General features: G+C 39.1%; 1 long non-coding RNA gene and 1 pseudogene across 2 annotated transcripts; one reads left to right on the top strand and one right to left on the bottom strand.

Annotated features, from left to right (window-relative positions):
* Positions 1-308: 308 nt before the first annotated feature.
* On the bottom strand, positions 309-2,970 carry LOC133782362 (uncharacterized; annotated as a pseudogene).
* Positions 2,971-18,210: 15,240 nt separating this feature from the next.
* On the top strand, positions 18,211-19,743 carry LOC133784112 (uncharacterized). Of its 2 annotated transcripts, XR_009871139.1 has the most exons (4): positions 18,211-18,326; positions 18,791-18,901; positions 19,489-19,580; positions 19,661-19,743. It is a non-coding gene; the product is annotated as an uncharacterized LOC133784112 (long non-coding RNA). The 2 variants fall into 2 exon arrangements; XR_009871138.1 differs by lacking the exon at positions 18,211-18,326 and having other exon boundaries at positions 18,485-18,901.
* Positions 19,744-23,561: the final 3,818 nt, after the last annotated feature.

Genomic DNA, 23,561 nt, shown 5'->3' with positions numbered 1-23,561 from the left:
CATAAACAACCAAGTAAAGTGAACAACAAACTAAACTAAACCAAAGACAGCAATAAGCAAAGGCATTTGACATATAAAAGTACTGAAATTAAAAAGCTCCATTCAGAAAGCATCGATTTTTAAAGCTACTTACTGGGTTAGGAAGATGTTCTGTTTTGTTTTTGGTCTCACACGACCAGCTACCATCCGCATTGATCAACACATATCCAACAAGATTCCTGACAGATACAACCACTGCCCCTCTGCACCAAAAACAGAAAAGTAACAAGTTAGTGAGCATATTTCACAATCAGAATACTAATCTGTGATTGTATATAGCTAAAATATCTTGAAGGGATCTTGACTATATACCTCCAAAACTATATCTACATATTTCACAATCAGAATACTAAAATCTAAAATTTCTGGTAAGGAACGATAAACTATTCACTCAAGCATCATTCAAGACAAAAAATCCAAATATACCCCATGAGCTCAGAAAATGCATTCATGGACCAACCATCTGAAGACCCTCCTCGGGAGCCCCTAGTTGATTCATTGCTCCAAGAGGGAAGAGTTGCCCTTTCTTCAGAAACAAAATAGCTATTTGGTGATTTGAATCCTGGCATTTGTGTGTCAGATTCTTGCCTTGACAACTGATGTCCAGGAGAATGCCGAGGCCACCTCGAAGGGGTTGAGTTGGCTGGAAGAACTTGTCCTTGGGATGACAAAGGGGATGCAGCAAAGGATGAAGTAGATGGTAATGGAACTGATAACTTTGCAGGAGATGGATACGAGACTGTAGGAGATTTAGTTAACTCCTTTGGCTGCAGGACGGGACCCAACAAATGAACAAAAAAAAGACATAATATGAAAACATACAAGCAAAGGATAACCTTCACTACAAAGTCCCAAGGAAAAAAATTCCCTCAACTGGTAATAAATGTACCTGTTCTAGACTTGCATCCATTGAAGCATTCCTTCTAATAGGTTTATCTGCCATAGATATACATTGAAAAATTCAGATAAAATCACAATATTACAACATAATAGAGATCAACATTTACAAATTTGAAAACTTCAAAAGCACAACGCAATTAAGTTGTTCAATTACCAAATAAAATTATTTAAAAGTTTAAGAAAAAGAAAAATTAGTAACAAGCATCAAAACCAGAAAGCAATTGTGTTGCCTAATTATCATCTAAAGTTAGCCAAACGTGCAAAGGAAAATTGATTTAATTGACAAGTAAAAAAATAAAAAAATAAAAAGGAAGGCAGCTGGAAATTTATCCAATATCACTAGAAGAAACGAACGATTAAACATATTAAGAAACATCGGATTATTTATTGTTACTATGTCAAAATTAACATTAGAAATGGAATCAGGACAAATATGAGACTATTTGCCCACGATTAAAAAACAATGTAAATATTAAGCAACATGATGGAAAGCTTTATTAGTTGAACACAATCATGTGTAAACGTGTTGTTTTTGGTCATTCATATAACTTCAAATATGGAATTACACATATTCTTTTTGTTGGCATCTATGTAACTAAGCAAAGTTCCCTCGCCAGTAGTTGCAATTCTAGGAAATTACCTGAGGCAGGAGTTCTTGAATGCCCAGCAGCTCCCTCCGAAAATGAGGACTTCTAGGATGTACGCCTTCGAGAATGTTCTAATGGACTTCCTTCCTCTGAAACATATGCTGATTCAAATTTAGATTCAGATCCACCATTCCTGCTGACCCCATCAGAAAACCAACTCATTGAAGTCTCTTCTCCAGCAACCCGTCCTCTATGATCCCATCGAAAGCTCCATGTTGGGGAACATCGAATGTTCCGATGCAAAATTTCACTAGTCGACCCATTTGTTATAGTCTTCTCCTTAACAGTAACACAACAAACAACCCCCATGCTCAAAAATTGACACCACAATTAAACTTCTAATCATAAAACCTCACCTCTTGCTCCACATTCTCTCACCCCAAAAGCAGTTCCTCTGAAAAATTGCAATAAAAAAATGAACCCATCAATTTAAATGACCAGCAGACCAACAGTAGGTTCTCAAATTCCCGTAATCACCACAATAAATAATGATTTGAACACAATAAAATAAACCTAATTGCTCAAGATAAAAGATTCCCAATATAAAATGAGTCACGGGTCTCAAATCCTTTCCTATTTGCAGTTGAAATAGAATATAAATTCAATTAGAACAAATAATATGATTCCGTAGTCAACACATGCATTGCTTACCAGTCAAATGAACCCATAATTGTCAAAATAAAGGAACCCTCCTACTTTGAAATAAACCAATACATATATACCACTTCATATATCTTTTCACTTAGTTTTTCAAACACACATTATTATGGATGGGGACCGACCAACCAACCGACAGACGTACAATCCCACCGAAAACCCTAACAATAAACAAAAACGAAAAGGCAAATAGCAACAACCATTTCTTGCACAGAATTAGAAACAGGACCTGAAAATCGATTAAATCTGATAAACATAAGAAGAGTGAGGTACTGACCTAATCCAATCCTAGGCCCTAAAAATAGAGAAACTCTAAGACAGTATGAAGGAGATCCAGAATTCAGGGCCGCAAAGAAGATTTCTCAGTCAAAACCCCCAAATAAATTTGAAATCACAAAACAACCAATAAAAACCTAACCCTAAATACTATTATTATTATTAATAAGTATAACAGACAAAAAAAATATATAAAATATACAATAATTATTAATATATATTCTTATATTAATCAGTTACCAAGTTTCATGGCCATGACCGAAGGACCTTCCGAGTAAAATCACAGAAAACCAGAAACTGACTCAATCTAGAACCACGCTTCTGGTGCTTGGAGAGAAAGAAAGAGTGAGCGAAAAGCTTTAGAGAGAGAAAGTGGCTGCTTTTTAGAGAGACAGAGAGAGAGACACTGCTCTTTTTTGGGTTGCAGAAGAGAGAGAAAGTCAGAGAGAGAGATATAGCGGAACGGGTGTAGAATCGCGCGTGGTGGTGGCTCACAAATGGAAGTCGCATTGGGTCAAAGGCACGCAGAAATGGGCTCTCACCTGGGGTCACTTGGTTTGGGGGTTGGGTTCACGGGTGCCTGAGATTTAGAGCTTGGCTTGGAGAAAAATGGTTGTGAGGATGGTGGTTAGGTGGTCGGAGCTGAAGCGTGGATTGACTTCAGAGACGGAAGAAAATGGGGGAGTTTTTCTGAAAAAGAAGAAGGAATTAGTAAAAAAGTATAAGGCAAGCGGGTTCCCAAAATAAATTACTGCCCTTTTTTTCCCACACACACATATATATATAAATATACCATAACTCTTTTTAAATAGTATTATAATGATGTGTTATGGTAATGGGTGTTTGGTGTAGTGTTTGGCTTGGGATTTCAATCCTTAAGGCCCGGGATCGAATATACTCACCGTGTGGGCATGTTTCGAGGTCCCGAGAGTTGTGTTTAGGTTAAGACCCTTTCAATGTTGATTTTCATTAATGGAGGTTATAATTGGTTGTGATTAGGTAACCGCTAAGGAACCTAAAGGTTGATCGTTCTCAAGAGTTGTTCTTATTATATTTCTCGCTCGAACCTGAGGTAAGAAAACTGCACCCTATGTATATGACATGCATGAGTGTTGTTGAGGCATGTTGGTTGATAAATGTGGACATGGATTGCATATTAAGTTCTAGAAAATGTTGTTTACTTGTGTATGGCACTGATTAGTCAGGGACGACACTGGTCACGTATTACTGACCTAAGAGTCAGAAACGGCATAAGCGTCCTGAACGCGGGGCCGAATGAAGATTAGATCTAGTCAATATCAGCATTGAATGACTCTAAGGCAGTAATGCTAGACTGACCCTAAGGTCAATGAAACTTATAAGCACTTGAATAGTCTAAGCTAGTTACTCAGAGCCAGGACCTAAGGCCCAGGTGACCGTTTGTCACATGGCTAGGGAACGATGTTCCAGGGTTATGACTCTATGGTCATGAGGAATGGTTATGTTGTTGACTAGTCACCATGCACCTATCCTGTTAAAGCTAGTGAAAGGTTCACTTATCTGTTAAGCCCCGGTGGCTCTAACGTCACATGGCTAAAGGAAGTTGTACCCACTTTAGCGACTTTTTCTCTGTCACTTACCTGTTTTTGACTAAAAGTCCTGAATGATTATTATGATCATTATTGATATTATATCATGTTATATTGTGTTTTCTTGCTGGGCCTTGGCTCATGGGTGCTATGTGGTGCAGGTAAAGGGAAAGAGAAGGTCACCCAGCCTTGAGTGGAGAGCTTAGGTTGTGATGTGTACATATGCGGCCGCTTGACCACCACAGCCAAGGAGTTCTTAGAGGAACTAGGGGGTTACCCTATTTTTGCTGCTTAGGTCGGCGGGTTTGTAAATTTGAAACAGTAATGACTATTTTGAGTTGTAAATAACTTGTACATGTTTTTATGGGCCCATGAACAGTTTTATGTATTTAATAAAATATATCCTTTCCTTTTGATTGGTTTTCCACCTTAGCCTGTTAATAACACTTAGATGCACGTTTTTAACCAAAGGACTCGGGTAGGGAGTAAAATTTCCGGTTAACTGATCACCGTAATTGTTCTGGGGTAACCAGGGCGTTACACAAGGCAAGCAATAATCTGACCTTCTTAACACAAAGATCCCTGGAGATCAGGGATCCGTTGGAAACGTGGGCACGTGACCATGGCAACGCGTGGCCTCACACACCGCGGGCTGAGATTACCTTATCTCATGTATGAAAATCACTTCTTCTCGCGCTGTTTTCCCTTTTTTACCTTCCAGGTCGCCTATTAAGTTTTTCCTCGTTCTTGTTCGCTAGGCGACCAGATGGGACCTAGAAAGAACATGTCCAAGAAAAGCACGGCCAGCTCATCGTCCCAGCAGTCCAGCAAAGGGAAAGAGATCGAGGTGGAGTCTCCCATCCCCCAGTTTTGTCCCACGGTGGAGAAGGAGGTCGAGGTGGGATCTGATGCTTTCTTCGAGGTAGAGAGGATAGTCTTGAAGATCACGACCCAAGGGAGGGTCAACAAGATACTGCTGTCCCATAACATCGAGGTTGGGACAGGCGCCCTTATAGCCCGCCCTCCCCTTCAGGGTGAGAGGAGCTGCGCGCCTCTTGACGAGGAGTTCGCGGCCTGGAGCGACAAACATCTCAAGGTCAGGGCCTTCCTCCCCCTGGACCAGTACTTCACTAACTTCATTAATTATGTGAAGCTGGCCCTTTTTCAACTGCCTCCTAATTCCTACCGTCTGCTGGCGGGGCTGAGGTACCTCTTCTTGAAACACAAGTGGGAAGTCCCTACTCCCGCGGACATCCTCTACTTTTTCTGCCTCAAAGCCAGCCCGGATCAACGGGGATGAGGTGATGGGTTCTAATACCTAACCCGCTTCCCGAACTCTCCTGCAGTCATCGAGCTGCCCAGCCATCCCAACGACTTCAAGGACCAATTCTTCATGTCGACTGGGTTTCGCAACTGCGAGTACCATTTACTTCAACCATCCTCGTAAGCTTTCCATCCTTAGCCCGCATGTAAAGAAAAACTTTTATTTTTCCTTCTTTCGCATGTATACTAACTGGAACATCGTCGTGCAACTATTTTTGTGAGGACGGCCAAATCTGTGACCCTTGGGGGTCAGTACGATACCCTAGCGGGGCTTCCGCCCAGCGAGAAGGACTACCGCCAGCTCGTGTCAGACGACACGGTGTTGGTATGTAAGTTGATCTCAGCAGGCCAAACCCTGGCCTTGAGGAGGACGCGGGCCAATCATCCAGCAGCCGGCGTGATGGAGACCATTCCTGAGGTCGATGTCGCGGATGGCGGTGCCGACAAGCAGGAAGATGAGCCTGAGATGCCCCTCGTGCGGAAGAGAAGAGCTCCAGAGGCTGCTTGGGATCCAGACTTGGATCGAGCTTAATCAGGGGTAGTAGCCGGCCCCTCCGGCCAAGGTAATCCCCATCCCTTTCGGGACCTAGATAGGGCAGCAGCGGACCTTAGGTTAGCTAGGTTTAACCCAAACCAGCTCGTGCACCGCCATCGAAACGATCCAGTTCGCAACATAACCTTACTCCAATGCGTAGATCAGTTAGTGCTGCGAGGTGACGCGACCGTCTCAGGGGCACCGTAGTAGTAGACAACACATTGTCTTTCAGGTCGGCCTTTTTTGAGGAGTACAGGACCAATCTTAGGTCGTGGCCCTCTCTTCTAGAGGGTATAGTCGCCCCTGGACTTAGGCAATATGTGGAGGAATCTAGTCCTGAGGTAGAGCCTGAGCCGGCACCTCCCATAATCCAAGAAGTGGTTGTTTTAGATTCTCCTTCCCCTATAGTAACTCCGAGGCCAGAGGTTGTGGAAATAGACTCTTCCTCTAGGTCGGAGGGTAGGAATTTTTCTACTTCCCGTATGTCTATTGTTAATAACTATCTTTTGAAGAACATACATGCATCCTTAACACATTTTTCATTCTACTTTTCAGGCGAGGAGATGGCACAGAGGGGGGAGCCGGACATCCGCTCGATGTTCCTAGGAGGGAAGTCACTCGAGGGTCCCCTCGTCAAGAGGCTTCAGCCTTCTTCCAAGAAAACGCCCCCTCGGCTGCAACCGTCTCTCAATCCTCGGCTAAGGGGAAAAGCTCGGGCCAAGGAGCTGCACCCGCTGCCGGACCGATTGCGACCCTTCCTCGCCTTCCTCCCCCTTCTGCTCGGGAACCAGTAGCACCGATTGGTCCCCAAGCTCCAGTGGCCCCCGCTGCCACAGTTCGCATCCCTATCAACCCCCAGGATCTAGAGCTAATCCCAGACACTTTTCGGGGGACCATCTACGAAATGGAAAACTATTCGGTGGAGCACTACTATAAGGCCAAACCCACCGACCTGAGGGCAATTGAGAAGAGGAGCCCTGAGAACGTTATGGAATCTTCCCTCGGGATGAAACTCACAGTAAGCACTTTTCCTGACCACTTTTATATATATATATATCTTAGTTTTCAGGTATGCGTCTAACTGTTCCTTTGCTTTTTGTAGGCGGTCTTGGCTCTTCAACGCAACATCTCCCGGGCTAGGTCCAGGAATGAGGAAGTCAAGGTCGAGTTGACCGTGGCCCAAGCTGCTCTCGCAACCTCTCAGAAGGATGAGCAAAATGCCAGGGCCACCTTGGCGGTGGCCCAAGCGAGCGAGCAGGAAGCGAAGGCTGCCCTTACCACTGCCCAGGCAGGTGAGCAAGAGGCGAGAGCTGCCTCGGCAGCCCTTCAGGCTGAGCTCGAGGGGGCAGGGGGCCAAGGAAAAACTGCTGGAGGCCGAGGCGGCTGTTCTGGAGGAGAAGAAAGCGTCGGCATCCTCCATGGAGAGTATGTTGTACCACTGCTGGGCCTTCAACCAGGACGGCAACTTCTCTTTCATGGCCTTTGATGAATGGGGGCACTACCTTGAGAAGTTCAAAGCTCGGCTGCAAAAGGAGCTGCCGGCGGCAACTGAGACCGGGGAGACCTATGCTGCCGGCGTGCAGGATGTTGAAGAGGTGACATCCTTAGAGCGGCCTGGGTGGGGCTTAGAATTTTTTTTGTATTTTCATTTTTATTTATTTCTGTAACTATTCACCACGAGGTTTTTCTCCTCGAAACAATTTATTGATTTCAGTTACCTCGCGTTTTATTCCAATTTATTTTTCTTTTTAATATGATGTGTTTGGTAAATACTTACTTCGTGTTAGTTTATTGACCATTTTTCTTTGAGATTGCAAAGTATTGCTAGTCAATTTTAACTAACTTCTAAGTTTTAGGACCTGGTTGTGTCCTGGATATTTAATTTTAAAAACTTAGTTCACATTAGTTTTATCGATACCTCGTGCTTTTTTTAGAAAAAAACACTGGTTAATCAATTTAACCAATTTCTAAGTTTTAGGACCTGGTTGCGTCTAGGATATTAATATTAAAAACTTAGTTCACTTTAGTTTTATCGATACCTCGTGCTTTTTAGAAAAAACACTGGTTAATCAATTTAACCAACTTCTAAGTTTTAGGACTTGCTTGTGTTCAGGATATTAATTTTAAAAACTTAGTTCGCGTTAGTTTTATCGATACCTCATGCTTTTTAGAAAAAACACTGGTTAATCAATTTAACCAACTTCTAAGTTTTAAGACCTAGTTGTGTCCAGGATATTAATTTTAAGAACTTAGTTCGCGTTAGTTTTATCGATCCCTCGTGCTTTTTAGAAAAAACTTAATTCACATTAGTTTTATCGATACCTCGTTATTTTGAACCCGCTCTTTTAAGCCTATATGCACACGAAAACATACAACGATACAAGAAATATACTTCTCCTTTTTCTAATAAAACAGGGTGGCTTTTATAATTAAGCCTTACAAAAGTATGACTATTGATAATATTTCTTTAGGTGTACCACGTTCCATGTCCGTGGGACTGTTTCTCCATTAAGCTGAGCTAGTTTAAAGGTCCCTTCCTTCACAACCTCTATTATTTGAGAGGGTCCTTCCCAGTTTGGTCCCAAAGCTCCGTCCTTGGGATCCTTACTGGCTAAAAAGAGTCTTCGGAACACCAGGTCGCCTAAGTTAAAGATGTGTTTCTTGACCTTTGAGTTGAAATAACGAGTGATTTTTTGTTGATAATGCGCGAGCTGCAACTGCGAAGCTTCTCATTTTTCATCAATTAGGTCGAGGGACGCGCTAAGCAATTATTCGTTCTGTTCTTGGCTGAACGCCCGGACTCTATGCGAGGCTATCTTTGTTTCGACAGGAAGGACGACTTCACTTCCGAAAGTCAGGGAGAAAGGAGTATGCCCCGTCGAAGTTCGGTGTGAGGTCTGGTACGCCCACAGCACCTGAGGGAGCTGTTCAGGCCAAACTCCCTTTGCTTCGTCCAGCCTCTTCTTAAGGCTCGCCTTGAGCGTTTTGTTCACAGCCTTGACCTGCCCATTAGCCTGGGGGTAGGCCACGGATGTCGTGCCTTCCCACAGAATTCGGTGAAGAGGTCACTGTCGAACTGGGTTCCGTTATCCGACACGATCTTCTTCGGCAACCCAAACCGGCAGACAATATTCTTAAACATAAAATCAAGGACTCTCTTTGATGTTATTGTCACCAGGGGCTCCGCTTCTGCCCACTTCGTGAAGTAGTCAATAGCTACTACCGCATAGCAAACTCCTCCTTTTACCGTGGGTAGGGCACTGACTAAGTCAATACACTACAACAATTATGCCCATATATTACATTAAAATATAACATATTTTAAAAAGCGCTATTGTTTTTTCTAATAGAAAAGACACGACTAAAAATTTTAGGCGGTAAATGATACACTTAGGCGCCAAATGAAAGACAAAAGCAAAAGAATCCCTAATAACACTACGCCTCCTCTATTTCTCTCTCACACTCAATAACTCTCTCTTGCTCTATCTTTCTATCTGAGCAACTCTCTCGTTCAATCTTTCTTTCTTTCTCTCTGTTTGTTGCAGGTGTGTAACAAGGTGATGGGGGCCCGCGGCTTGGGTCGTGTGACAGGGAGGCTTGACTCGTGGGTCTACAGCGTGGCTCGCTCGTGGGTGCGATGGTGCTTGCGGCAGTGGGTCTACGGCGTGGGTGCGGCGGTGCTTGAGCTCACGATCTCCGAGTAATATATATGTGCTCTTTTGGTGGCTAACCTTGCCATTCGTGGTGGACGTAGTCTTCGTATGAGGGTATTAATCTTTTTACACTGTTTAATTTTCATATGTTGTTTACCACATCAAATGTTTGTTCTTCATTCTAGGTATATCTTCTTTTTGAATCTTGTTATTATCTGTGGATTTCTTGAATCAGAGTATTGTATATGGATGCAATCTTTGATTGGATCGGTGCTAAACCCTGTTCATTATATATTAATGCTTCCGTATAATTTTAATATTCATTATATATATATATTGAAGTATTGTGTGTTGATGATGTTGTGATGATATGTGTATGCGTGTATATAATCTGAATGTGGGGTACACATAAAATAGCATCTATATGGTCTAAACTACTCTTTCAAAGTTTTCTTGGTTCACATTTTCAAGCTTATACACAATTAGGTTTTTTAATCTTATATTAAAGATTTGTTTGACATTGCTGATTGGATTGTGAATTACTGGATGCTTGGGCTTTTGTATTTTGTTAAACTGCAGGCCTTGAATTAGGGGATTGCTTGATTTTTAGTTGTCATGTTGTGTGATTATTAAGGAAAAACAACAAACTATAATCAGCTTTAAGTATATGATTATTCTATTGAATTGACTACAATGAAGGTATCCTAATTAATCTTACTGTACTTTAAGATTATGATTTCTTATGCTTAAAGATATGTATTTGAACCTATATCTCAAGGCATTAAAAGGTAAAACTCACACTAATTTTGCTTTTCCTTTAACAAGAAAATTTTATAAATGGGTTTATTAATTTTGCACGTATATACATTTGTGCTACAAGGGGTGTTTAACTATAGTTATAAGTCAAATTTTATATCTTTATATAATTTCTTATGATTAATTTGGCTGGGTTTTGTGGTAACGTTGGCTTAGTTTTGTGCCAATTCTTGTTTGGTTTTGTGCCAATTTTGGCTCAGTTTTGTACCAATTCTGGTTTGGTTTTGTGCGGATTATTGTATCTTGGAAGTGATTGTAGACATTTTTTGCTTTCCTTTAGACTGCAATTTCATTTACTGGTTTAAGTTTATCATGAATAACACTTATGAGTTATAACTCCCATTATAATAGTTCTTAATATTATAAAAGAAAATGTTATGCTTAATATTATTTGCCAGGCCACCTGTTCCGGACTTGGGTAATGATGCTATGATGGATGATTGGGTCAAGCAGTTTGAGGAGCTTGCTGGCTCTCAGGTACTTCTCTATTTCAATCATTTGGGATTGGAATTTCTACTCTTCTCAATTATGTTGGTTTTGAATTGTGCTCTATTTTAGATATGAATATGACAGTGCTTGATTTGGCCATTTGCTTTATACTAAATTAGGGTTCCATTTTTATTGTTTTAGTGACCAAAAAGGGTTCCTTTCCTCCAGTATTATATATATATATAAAGAGTATGATTCACTTTGACCAATTCTTTTGTTATGCTGCCCTATTAGCTGGTTTGATTACAACAATGATGTGTTCCTTTTATGTAATATTTTCTATAAAAATAGTAGTGGAATGCCTTCCTAATAAAAATGTCGGAAGTTTTTAAGATTCAATTGTGGAAATTTTGTATTGAATTTTTGGTTGTGATGCTTCCACTGAGGCTATTTTACCCAATTATTTTGCCAAATGGTTTTTTCATATGTCAATTTCATGTATGGACCTAGACTTGAGATTAGATAATCATAAACTGAGGCTGCTATATTTGTTAGAGTCAGCTCAATTCAGCTACATACAGACAGCCATGACCTCCTCTATTAAACTTTCTTATGATAAAAAACTTTATCCTTTAACATCCCTAAATCCCTCTTTTTGGTCTCATCTTTGGATTTGCTTGTGGGAAAAACGTCAAAGTTGATCTTTTTACATTTGGACACTATATCTGAATATTAACAAGGATGAGTCATGGCAGTAATCAAACATTGAAATTTCACCTGTGACCTATCATTCTCAGCAAATGAGAAGGATTAGTGTGGCACGAACATCAATATCAGCATATTCTTTCTATATTTTTTGTTTTAGTTTTTTATTTATTTTGCAATTAGGAAAGGTATTAGATGTGATAGGCCTCCAAGATGCTTCACGTATAGTAGGCAACAAAAGAATTAGATGTGAGAGCGAATTGGTATTTTGTTTTGGGTAGTGGTCCTTTATCCTTGGTTGGTTATGTTTCTAGCATGAGGTAGTGGTAGTTTGGTTATGAATTCTTATTTTAGCTCAATGATTCAAGAGACACTGGGTTGATGCCCTTGTTTTCTTAGACATTAAGATTTCAAATGTTTATGAGTTTTATTGAATTAAATAAATAAAAGTCTTGGTAAATATAATATTCTGTGTTGGAACCGCTTCTCTCTCAACTCTATGGGAATCGTTATCACTGTTTTGGTATGCATTTTCTTGTTTATTTTCTTCATTATTTTGTATTTTTGGTAACTGTAAGGGTTTTTTCTTTTTTACATTTTCCCTATATCAACATTTTAGGAAAACAAAATCTCTATTTCACCATTGAAGATGTGCCCCTACTTGCTTCTCCTCTGGTCTTCTTGAGTGTCTCTAGTCATCTCTAAAGTCTTTGGTCAACTATGTCTCATAGTCTACTCTATTGGAAGGGTAAGTTCTCCATTCTTTTTGTCCTCTGCTATACTTTAATGCCCTGAATGTTGATATTTTTGTATTGTGCAAATGAGGTTCACCATTATTTTCAGTTTACTTTTGGTAACAATGCTAGCTAAATTATTTTTATTTTTCTTCTGAAATGATTTTTTGAGATAGTGTTTCACAGTACATATTGAAGATAAAAACTGAAAGCTTTTGTGATAGTTTACCATATACAGATTTATGATCTATTAGTTTAAGTTTTTGAGTCTTTGTCTCTTGTGAGCTGTGATTTGCTACTAATTGCTTGCTTTATCTTTGTTGGGTGTCATATAGCTAGCTGTATATCTCTTCATTCATTGCACAAAAGCTCCTCTTATTTATCTTATGATAAAACTCTATATGAAGGTTCTTAAAAGCTTGAGAAATTGGTCTACCTATGTTGTCTTCTTATGGTAATTATACTATTCGCTTTTTAAGTATTATTTTTTATTTGGACATTGCACTTTATATCAATTGTTGACTTCCAGTTAGTAAGCACATATAATTAACTATTCTATATTGTTTGCTAATTTACTTCAATTTTGTTATCTTTTCTTGTTTTTTCTACTCCACATTTGGCCTAATGTATCTATTATATTTTTATTCTTATATATTGCCAAGGAAGCCTAGATTTAAGATGCTTGCAAGTGGAAAGTGTTTTTCATATATTAGACCATATTTTTCCTCATTTATTGTGTTTAGTTTTAATATTTGATTATAAATGCTTGCCTTATATTGAACTCTAATTTCAGAAAATAAGAGAACTTCACTGGTTCTATAACATGATTTTACATGACCTTTCTACATCTTCTCTTCCATGCCACTTAGTCTCAAATTTGGGGTTGTTGAATTGGTTGTAGTGTCTTTTATAGGGTTATGTAAATTCTTCCCCATGCCATATATGATATCATGGTTGGTTTGGATTAAGTCATGTTTCTTTCTTGTTCATTTTATTTGGTTGTTAGTTCTATTATTGTTTTGCATTAGTCACCTAGATTCACATTTCTTTCAAAAATAGCTTCGAAAATATATATTATGTCAGCTCCAAAAATTAATGGGTTATATTAATATATATTTTCTTGTTTATCTATTTATCTTTGTCATATATTAAATAACATATAACAATTTCTCATGGTTGCCACAACTACTATATTACTTTGTATTTTGACTGAATCAATTGTTAGACTTACAGATGACTTTTGTTGTATGGAAAAAGTCAACTTTTGTGACTATATATTAGTATCTTTTCCATCATATCAAGACAGAGTTTACGCACATATTTTTTATTCTCGAACTACATATCAAGTTTTTTAGAAAGTTGTGGTGTTCTTATCATTCAGCCAGGGGAGATTTCTATTTTTCTTACTATTTAATTCTCATGATATAACAAACCAACATGCATTGGAAGACATGCCTTTGGTGATCAATACTAAGCCACTTATACCATTATTAATTGTAACGCCCTGGATAGCCAAGACCGTTACACTGTGTACTTATAAAGGTGCAAGACTCGCTAATCAAGTCGTTATCTCAAAAACGTGTCACTAAACGTGTAGGAGCTAGGGTTAAAAAGGTTTTGGTCTCAAAAGACTCAATTCATATATGTAAACTGTAGTAAACATGGGATCCCATAAGAAAACAAGGTTAGAATAAGTTTACAGACTCCCAAAAATTACATGAGTATTCTCTAGCCTTACTAAGGCAAAACAGACAGTCTTCAGGTTTCACGTCCTTGCCTAGACCTCAACTGTGGCGGTCGAGCACCTGGCTATGTACATTCCACTCGCTGAGCTCTCCAATCAAGGCTGGTCTAATTTTCCCTTGCCTTTACCTGCACCACGTAGCACCCGTGAGCCAAGGCCCAGCAAGAAAACATTTTATACAACTCAATCAATGATAACAGACAATTAACTCATTAGGCATGTATTTCCCATAAGACAAACCACAACAGATATTTAGCACATACATTCAGATTCAAGATATAATCAATCACATATCACACCCATATCACATAATATTCAGGGTCGATGACTTAGGCCGCACCCTCTGTTTAACCCACTGACTCCGGCCTACTTAAACTGAGCTCAGTGCAAATAAGGTGTCCTCGGCTACCAGTGGCCGAGCCGCGCCCTATGCGCTAGTGAAACCCTTGGAACCCTTAGGTTGTTGGTTCACTAAATGGCTTTCATGGCATAATACCATCCTTTCAAGCATTTACATTAGGGAGCCCTTAGTCCCGTCACATATATTCAACCAGGTGCAGTTTTCTTACCTTTAATTTGAACAGTTATTGAATTACGAGCCACGCCCCTCAAGCACAATCCGTTCCCAAGCCTAAGCCTTTATCACCTAGTCACAACCAAAGTATAAGGTTCCATTAATACTCGAATATAGGTTTCTAGTTATAAAACTAACTCCCGGGAATCCAAATTCCACCAAGCACGGTGGTGAAACCAATCCCGAGCACCCTAGACCACTTTCTCGTGCCTAAAACCCTCAAAAACTCATGTGTGCAACCAAGGGCTGCGGCCCCCGAAGCCTAGCCGCGGCCCTTCCCCAAAAAAGAACCAACACCACCCCTGAAGGAGGACACGCGCCGCGGCGCTCGCCTTTGGCCGAGCCTCCTTGGCTCCTTTGCATGCTAGGGTCGTAGCGCTCTAGAACAGAGCCGCGGTCCTCCCCTTCGAACCCAGAATTTACACCATTTCAAAGTTCAAAACCTCAGCCAAAACCAACCTTAAGCTCCCTACTTCAACACCCAACAAATCCAACACCTTTAACATGACTTAAACAACTTATTTCCACAGAAAACTCAACCCAACACACGCTAATCTTCTCTTTTCAATTTCTGAAACTCAAGAGCTATAAACATTCAAACCAGCCATTCAAACCCAATCTAAAACCTCTAAACCATGAGTTGAAACTTACCTCTTCTTTTGAATCACCTCACCAAGCCAAAGCCAAGCTAAATCTCCAAGTTTCCTTCTTAATTCTGCCTTAAGACATCAAAACCATGTTTGCTTCAAAACTTGACCAAAATCCAGCTAGAACTCAGAATTCAACCACAGAAAAGAAGATTAGATGCTTACCTTAATCCCTGTTTTAGTTCTTGATTTACTCCTGAGCTAAACCTCCAAATCCTCACCACAAATCTCAGAAATTCCAGCTTGTTCCCCTTAAGTTCTCTGTGTTTTTCCTTCCCTTTGTTTTCCTTGAGAGTGAGAGAGATTTGAGGTAAAAGTTTTAGTCGGTTTGTATTTTCTAAAGGCTTCCTTATGTCTATCTCACTCATTAAGTTAATCCCGAGGCTCGGGGTGCCGAAACCGTCCCCAAGGCCAAAATGATAAAATCCCCCAATATTCCTGCCTAGACATCCTAACCTCAAATATATCTCCATATATTTATTTTCATGACCCGATAGTCCAAATTGCTACCCGCTATCTAAAAATACCCCCGACTTATCCAAAGTCATATCTTAAGTCCCGTTGTGACTTCTCCCGCTATCTGACCCTAGAATCGTCTTGAGTCGTGCTCTGCGAACCTGTCCACATAATAATGTGGTTCTCACATATATCACATATTTATTTCATATCACATTAACACATAATATCATCAATTATTATATAAACATTACTAAACATATAATTACTCATTTAAATCACAATAATTCAATTAATGCCCTCTTGGCACACTAATCAAGGCCCTAAGGCCTTATTAGCGATTTTGGGTCGTTACATTAATGGATCTAGAAAACTAAAATTAGTTTATGGTAATTTCTTACCAAAGGAGCACTTGTTTAGTTTTTAATATTTATTGGACTAGCACAATTGTGATAAAAATGAATGAAGGTTGTTATTTTTGTTTTGGATTCTATTATTAGTGTGTATTATTTGTTACTAATCATCAACAATTGTAATCCTAACAATTAATGGACATAGCTTTGGCCATGTATAATACAGGTGAGGTTCAAACTCAACATTTTGCACTTGTAAATACATGGTTGAAGCAATTTTACTTATAGGCTCAATTACTTCTTGCTATCTTTTTGTTCATTTTCTGTAGATTATTACCAAAAGTTTACACAAAACCAAAGGTTTTTTTTCTCTATTTTTATATATATTTCAAAATTTGGTTGCATCTGTGAATCTGTTTGATATTTGTGTAATAACCTCTTGCTTTCTTTCTCTCTCTGTTTTTGTGAGTTATTGTGTGACGGTTTGTACTTTTGGGCTCCAAAAGGATATCTGATTCAGTTCATGAAGTTTCCAATGCTTTACTGTTTATAATTTTCAGATAAAGAAAGAAGTGAGGGGTTGGTACTCTTTTTTGTTGATATGAGTAGTTTTTTGATAGTGATGATAGTATACTTTATAAACTTGTTCTTTTTTGTTGAATTAGCTATTGTGATTTGTGTCAAGTTGCAGATTTGTTTTCTTAAGTATCAAGTTCTATATATTGTGATTGTGTCAAGTAACTTAAAGTAATTCCTGTTTGCTTAACTAAACATTCCCCTCCACCCTTTTTCTTTTTTTCATACTTCACATTAAACCTAACTGCAATGACATCCTCAATACATAGGAGTTAAAAACGTGATTTGATCCATGTTTTGACTTTTGTGTAGTCAATATTCATGGTGATGTATGTATCTTTGATCTGTACCAAATGTGCTATTCATTTTATCTTATTTTCTTTCTGTTCCGATGTATCCATCTTTAATATGTAACTATCTAATGCATATATTTCATTTTGAAGTTTCTTAACTTGAAGCGTGTAGTACAAAATGGAAACAGAACACAGTTACAAGAACTAGAAACAAATCTCAATAGTTTAGCAAGAAGAAAAATAGAACACAAAGGAAGATGCACCAAACCAGAAAACTAGTTTTTGAATAGTCACTTTATTGATCTTGTATTCACTACAACATTTTTTAGCACCAAATCAATTCAAGTCTTGCTGAATGCCTTGAATGAACTTCGATTATGTTATGTCACATATAGATCTTATTGTGTACAATCCAAGCAAGGAAATACTAAGGTTTATTATACTATATTATTTTATACAGTTTCTTATTTATTTGTTGAAATTTCTGTTGTTTTGAGGTTGTTGAGTATTCTACTCACAATGCATACATCTTCTGGAAAGGCTACAATGTCATTGTCGACTTCTTTATGGAAGAAGGTAATTTTTCATGCGAATATGCTAATGCAACACTTTTTTTTGGTTGGTTTTGCTTTTTTCTTTGGAACTGGCTACAGCAACAATTTGGCCTTCAGTTTTGTTTAATGCATTAATATTCTAAGTTCATGATGTGGCTTTTAGTTTCTGTTACTTCATACATCCTTCATCCTTGGTTTTTCCTGTGTGGAGTTGAAGACCACATCTTTGATTGACCTATTAAATGTAAAGCAGGCAAAGAATAGTCATTTGCATCTAGCCTCTAAGTAGATTTTATTCTCTTTATATTTTTAACCATTTACCATTATTCTTGTAAACTTTAGTTGTCTTTACTCAGAAAATATAGGTATACATGGGTTCTTATAGAACAAGGGCTATAGACACCAACAGGTAACTAGTACAAGATCATAAAACTAAGGCATATTTACAATAGTGAGTAATACTATGTACAGCAATTAATAAAAATACATTCAGTAATATTATTAGTGAATCTTTCTTTTTCAATACTACATATATATGGATCTGGCACAATGCTTTTCTACAATTGATTTGTTACTTTTGAAATTAATATATGTGATACTTTGTTGCTTTCTTTCTCATTTTTTGACAAGTTTATGTTCCCAAGTGTTTTGGCTTTCGATTGATTATCTTGCAGTTGCAAAGTCCTATACTTCTGGTGGCCTTTTGACCTCTGGTTTGATACCATTTCTCTAATGTGTATTATTTGGTCTTTTGCTTCAGTTACCTCAACATATTGAGATACTTGTCTCAGCAGTCACTCATATCAATGAACTTGACAGCTTATATGGGATCATTCTGTCCAACAAGGTAAGTAATACATGTATACTTAGCTTTGAATTGTAGTTAAAGGTAAGTAATACAACTGAACAAGCTTTGCTATAATAGTTTTGACCAGCTAGATTGGTTTCTTTTTTTTTTTCAGAGATTGTTGTTTTGAGATTTACTGATTTGTTACTAATTTATCACACTCTTCCCAAAAAATTAACTTCTTTTACCTTAATTGTCCTTGTATGTTCCATGTGCCAAGGTTATGTGAAAATTTAAAACCTTATCACTTGTATTCTGATGGACATCTATGAAAGAGGAGTGAAAGTTTGTTGTGCTCAACTTTCTTGCATCTGTCATTATCCTATTGTTATACATTCATGAAATAAGCATGTACTCATGGTTGTCCCTTTTTTTTTCTTTTTCTTAGGGGTGATATCATTATCAGCTGACCTCTCTAGTGTAGTATTTACCATCTGTCTTTTTGGTCATCAATTATTTTGCAGTATGAGGCTGCTTGGCATGCTGGAAACTGGAATTTTTCCTTGCTTTACATGGGAGATAATTCACAGAGTGAGCAAAACTAAAAGTGGCCATTTCAATGAAAATCTGCACAGGTACAATGATGAGTTAAGATTTCTTTTTTACTTCAATATAATTCTACCATCTATATAGTAGAACTTCTGGGGCATAGTTTATCTCTACTACAAGTACTTGCTCCACTATATAACTGAGATGGTCATGCTGGACTTGAGGCTTTTTATTGTTAATGAAATATTTCTTTCTTTTTTTAAAACAAAACTGCCTTGTATTTCTTGTAGAATAAAACGTAATACAACCATTACATATATATAGGGTTTATACAACTAATACTCTTAATTACAGAATAAAACGTAATAAACATAATTAACTACAAAGCCTATAAAAAAGGAAATAACATCTATAATCCTTGATTTCCTCTTACTTCTTTCCAAGGATACTTTGGTAACATGCTATTATCTGGCTCTCAAAGTCAGGTAGAAACCTTTTGCTTGTTATTGTCTTTTATATCTGGCTCTCAAAGTCAGTTAGTTACCTTTTGCTTGTTATTATCTTTTATGTTATATACTGCTGAAATTGTATGATTTTTAGTTAAAAGGATCACACATGACATTGTCATTGTTGTAATTTTTATTCCTCAAGAAACTAACAAGTGTGCTTACAGATATTTCGACTGGTTTCCCTGTGGTTCACTCTATGAGATAGACAAGATATCATAACTAACATTGCATGGCCAGCTGATAAAGTCATAATTAGGTAATTAACTTTTTTTATGTACACTTTTAGTTTACTATTAATTTTAAGTTGAAGCATTAATTATTTATATTTTGTTGTAGCTAAGAAAATGGACTCACAACAAAGACAAGTGCACAAAGGATGATGAATTGAAGGATGGAGCAAGTTTCATGCATGGTTTACTTTTGTGTATCTTGTAATTTTTTCCGTTTTTCATTTTTGAAGTAAAAATTGTTCAAGATTATAAAATTTTATTATGTTATGCTTTCATACTTAAGTTAGAACTAAGATCTCATGAAGTAGACACATTCATGGTTTGAATTAGTTATTGTTTAATGTAATACTTATGGTTTATCAATCTATTGAGAATTACATTTTATGATTAATTTTGATTTTTTTTATCAAAATAAAATAATGAAAATCTTTTAATTAAAAAAAAACCTTATAAGTATCCTTATCATAATAAAATTTAAAATATATTATCCTAAATAAAGTAACAAAATTTTATTACTGGACTTTTAATATGTTATGATTTCGAAACATATCATAAGCATAACAAATCGTTATAATTTATATAATATAACAAATTAAAAATGCTATCAAAATAATCAAATGTAACAGTTAAAAAGTGTTATGCATAAAGTATAAGATTAAACTTCAAATTTATAACCAAATACTCTAACTAAATGTTACAATTTGAATATAATAGCAACTAAAAATGTGTTATTGAATAGTTTAAGATAACATCGAACATAACATTCGAAAACTGTTATAGAAAAGACAGGACTTTTAATAACAAGGGCTATGTTAGCGTTTTCAGAAGCGTTATCAATACTCCTGGTTAGCAGTTTTTAAGTGTTATGAATACTGTTTTTTCTTGTAGTGATACCCCAGACCGCAAACGGCCACGGGGATGAGATCATCTTTAGATCGTGGCGAACCCCTGGCACTTGTCACACTTTTGGGCGTAAGAAATAGAGTGGGCCAATAATATCCTTGCCTCAATATCTTCAAGGCCAGGCTTCGCCCCCCAGCGTGATCCCACAAAAGCCTTCATGCACCTCCTGCAGAATAGTCTTGGCCTCATCTAGCAAAACACATCGCAGAAGAGGCAAAAAAAAACCACGCCGGTACAACGTCCCGTCTACGATTGTATACCTCAGAGCTTGGTAAAGTATCCTCCTCGCGTTGCTTTGCTCTTCAGGTAACTTTCCTGTTGTAAGGTATTCGACTATGGGAGTCATCCAAGTTGGCCTGGCGTCGATCATCTTGACCTCTCTTGTAGTCTCCTCTACGCTTGGCCTTTCCAAGAATTCCACCGGTATCAAGCCCAGGGTTTCGGCCTCCCTGGAGGTGGAGAGCTTTGCTAAGGCATCATCATTGGTGTTCTGCTCCCGAGGGATCTGTTCGACTAGGCTGTACTCAAATGCAGACAGCTCCTTCTTTACCTTGGCCATGTAGGCTTCCATCTTGGTTCCCCGCACCTGGTATTCCTCTGACGCCTGGTTTACCACGAGCTGGGAATCGCTATAGCACTGGATGGCACTGTCCTTCAGCTCTCGGGCCACGCTTAGCCCAGCCAACAAAGCTTCGTATTCGGCCTCGTTGTTGGACGCTTCGAATCTGAATCGTAACACGGAGTGGAAACGATGTCCCTCTAGGGATATCAAAATGATTCCAGCTCTGGACCCGTTCTCATCTGACGAACTGTCCACAAAGACTTTCCACAAGGCCTGCACCGGTTCTTCCATCGGTTCCTCTTGGAATCCAGTGCACTCTGCCACAAAATTAGCCAGAGCTTGGCTTTTGATTGTAGTTTGCAGTACGTATTTTATCTCGAATTGGCTGAGCTCGATGGCCCAATTCAAAAGACGTCCTGATGCCTCAGGTTTATGCAATACCTGCCTTAAAGGTTGATCGGTTATGATGTGGATTGAATGGAACTGGAAATACAACCTGAGCTTTCTGGAGGCCGTGATAAGGCAGAACGCCATTTTTTCCATCAACGAATATCGAGATTCGGCTTTGAGGAGCCTTTTGCTAATGTAATAGACCAGCTTCTGAGACCGGTCCTCTTCCCGGACTAGCACGGCGCTAGTCGCATCTTCCGTGACAGCTAGGTAAAGAAAAATAGGCTCTCCTGTTGTTGGTTTAGACAACACGAGCGGCTCAGTTAAATGTGCTTTTAGGTCGAGGAAGGCACGCTCGCACTCATCAGTCCACTCAAACTTTTTATTTCCCTGGAGCAGGTTATAGAATGGCAAACACTTGTCGGTTGATTTGGAAATGAACCGATTAAGGGCTGCCACCCTTCCTGTCAGACTTTGGACGTCTTTTCATGACTGGGGTGATGGCATTTCCAGTAGCGATCTGATTTTATCAGGGTTCACCTCTATTCCTCGGGTGTTGACTATGAAACCCAGAAATTTTCCTGACGCAACCCCGAAGGTACATTTTTGGGGATTCAGCCTCATACCATATTTCCTTAAGATCTCAAAACATTCCTTTAGGTCGAGAACATGGTTATTGGCTGTTTTTGACTTGACCAACATGTCGTCAACATACACTTCCATGTTTTTCCCGATATGATTAGCGAACATTCTGTTGACCAATTTCTAATATGTAGCTCCCGCATTCTTCCGCCCGAAGGGCATGACCTTGTAACAATAAACGTTGGTTGGGGTCATGAAGCTAGGATGTTCCTGGTCCGAAGGATTCATAGTGATCTGGTTATACCCTGAGTATGCAACCATGAAGGACATGAGCTCGTGCCCCGCAGTGGCATCCACCAATTGGTCAATTCTCGGCAAGGGGAAGCAATCTTTGGGGCATGCTTTATTCATATCAGAAAAGTCGATGCAGGTCCACCACTTCCCGTTGGGTTTCGAGACCAAAACAAGATTGGCAACCCAGATCGGGTATTTCGCCTCGCGAATAAAGCTGCATTTTAAAAGTCGAGCTACTTCCTCTTCTAGGGCCTCAGCTCGGGTCGTGCCCAGGCGCCTCTGCTTCTAGGACTTCGCAAGCATGTTTTTGTCCAAGTTAAGGGTATCCATGATGACGCTTGGGCTGATTCCTATCATGTCTTCATGAGACCAGGCTAACACGCCTAGATTTTCTTGTAGAAATTTCAACAGCTCTTCCTTTCTCTCATTACTAAGGTTTTTCTCTAGCCTAACCACCCTCGTAGGGTCTCTAGGATCGATATTCACCTCTTCGTGCTCTTCGATGGCCTGGAGCTCGGATCTATCTTCGCTTATTCCTAGGTTGATATCATCACTCAAGGTGGTACCTACGCCATCGACTTTCTGAGGTTTTTATATCCCAGGATCAGATCTTACTTCCTGAGATTCCGCGCATCTGCCCTGAATGGTCATCGTCTGCTGCCCGGGTTGTGATTTTCCCTTCATGGAAATTCTATAGCGTTCCCTGGCAGCAACATGATCACCTCAGACCGTACATACCCCCGTATAGGAGGGGAATTTGACTGTGAGGTGGCAGATAGAAGTTATGGCTTCAAATGCCATCAACGTAGGTCGGCCCAGAATTGCGTTGTGCGCGTGGGACAGTCGATAACCACAAAATCGAGGAGTTTGGAGACAGTTCGGGGTCCCTCTCCCAAGGTTATTACTAACTCGATCGTCCCTATCGCTGCTGACCCTTCGCCAGAAAATCCATACAACATCACGGAGGTGGCCTTCAGCTCGGATACTAACAACCCCATCTTTTCTAGTGTGGATCGGAATAGCAGGTTCACCGAACTCCCATTATCAACTAGCATCCTCCTAACTCTCTGATTGGCGAGCTGGGTAGTTATGACTAGAGGATCGTTATGTGGGAACTGGACATGACTAGCGTCCTCTTTGGTAAAACTGATTGGTTGCCTCTCCAATCACTGTTGTTTGGGTAGATGCTGCTCCGGGATAAACTCAACTCCGTTATGAGACCTCAGCTCATTGACGTACCTCTTCTAGGCACCTCTGCTCGTTTATGCCAGATGAG

The sequence above is a fragment of the Humulus lupulus genome, chromosome 6 (assembly GCF_963169125.1).
Source record: "Humulus lupulus chromosome 6, drHumLupu1.1, whole genome shotgun sequence".
Lineage (NCBI taxonomy): Eukaryota > Viridiplantae > Streptophyta > Magnoliopsida > Rosales > Cannabaceae > Humulus > Humulus lupulus.
The sequence above is the reverse complement of the archived record's forward strand: the minus strand, read 5'-3'. Positions and strand labels throughout refer to the sequence as shown.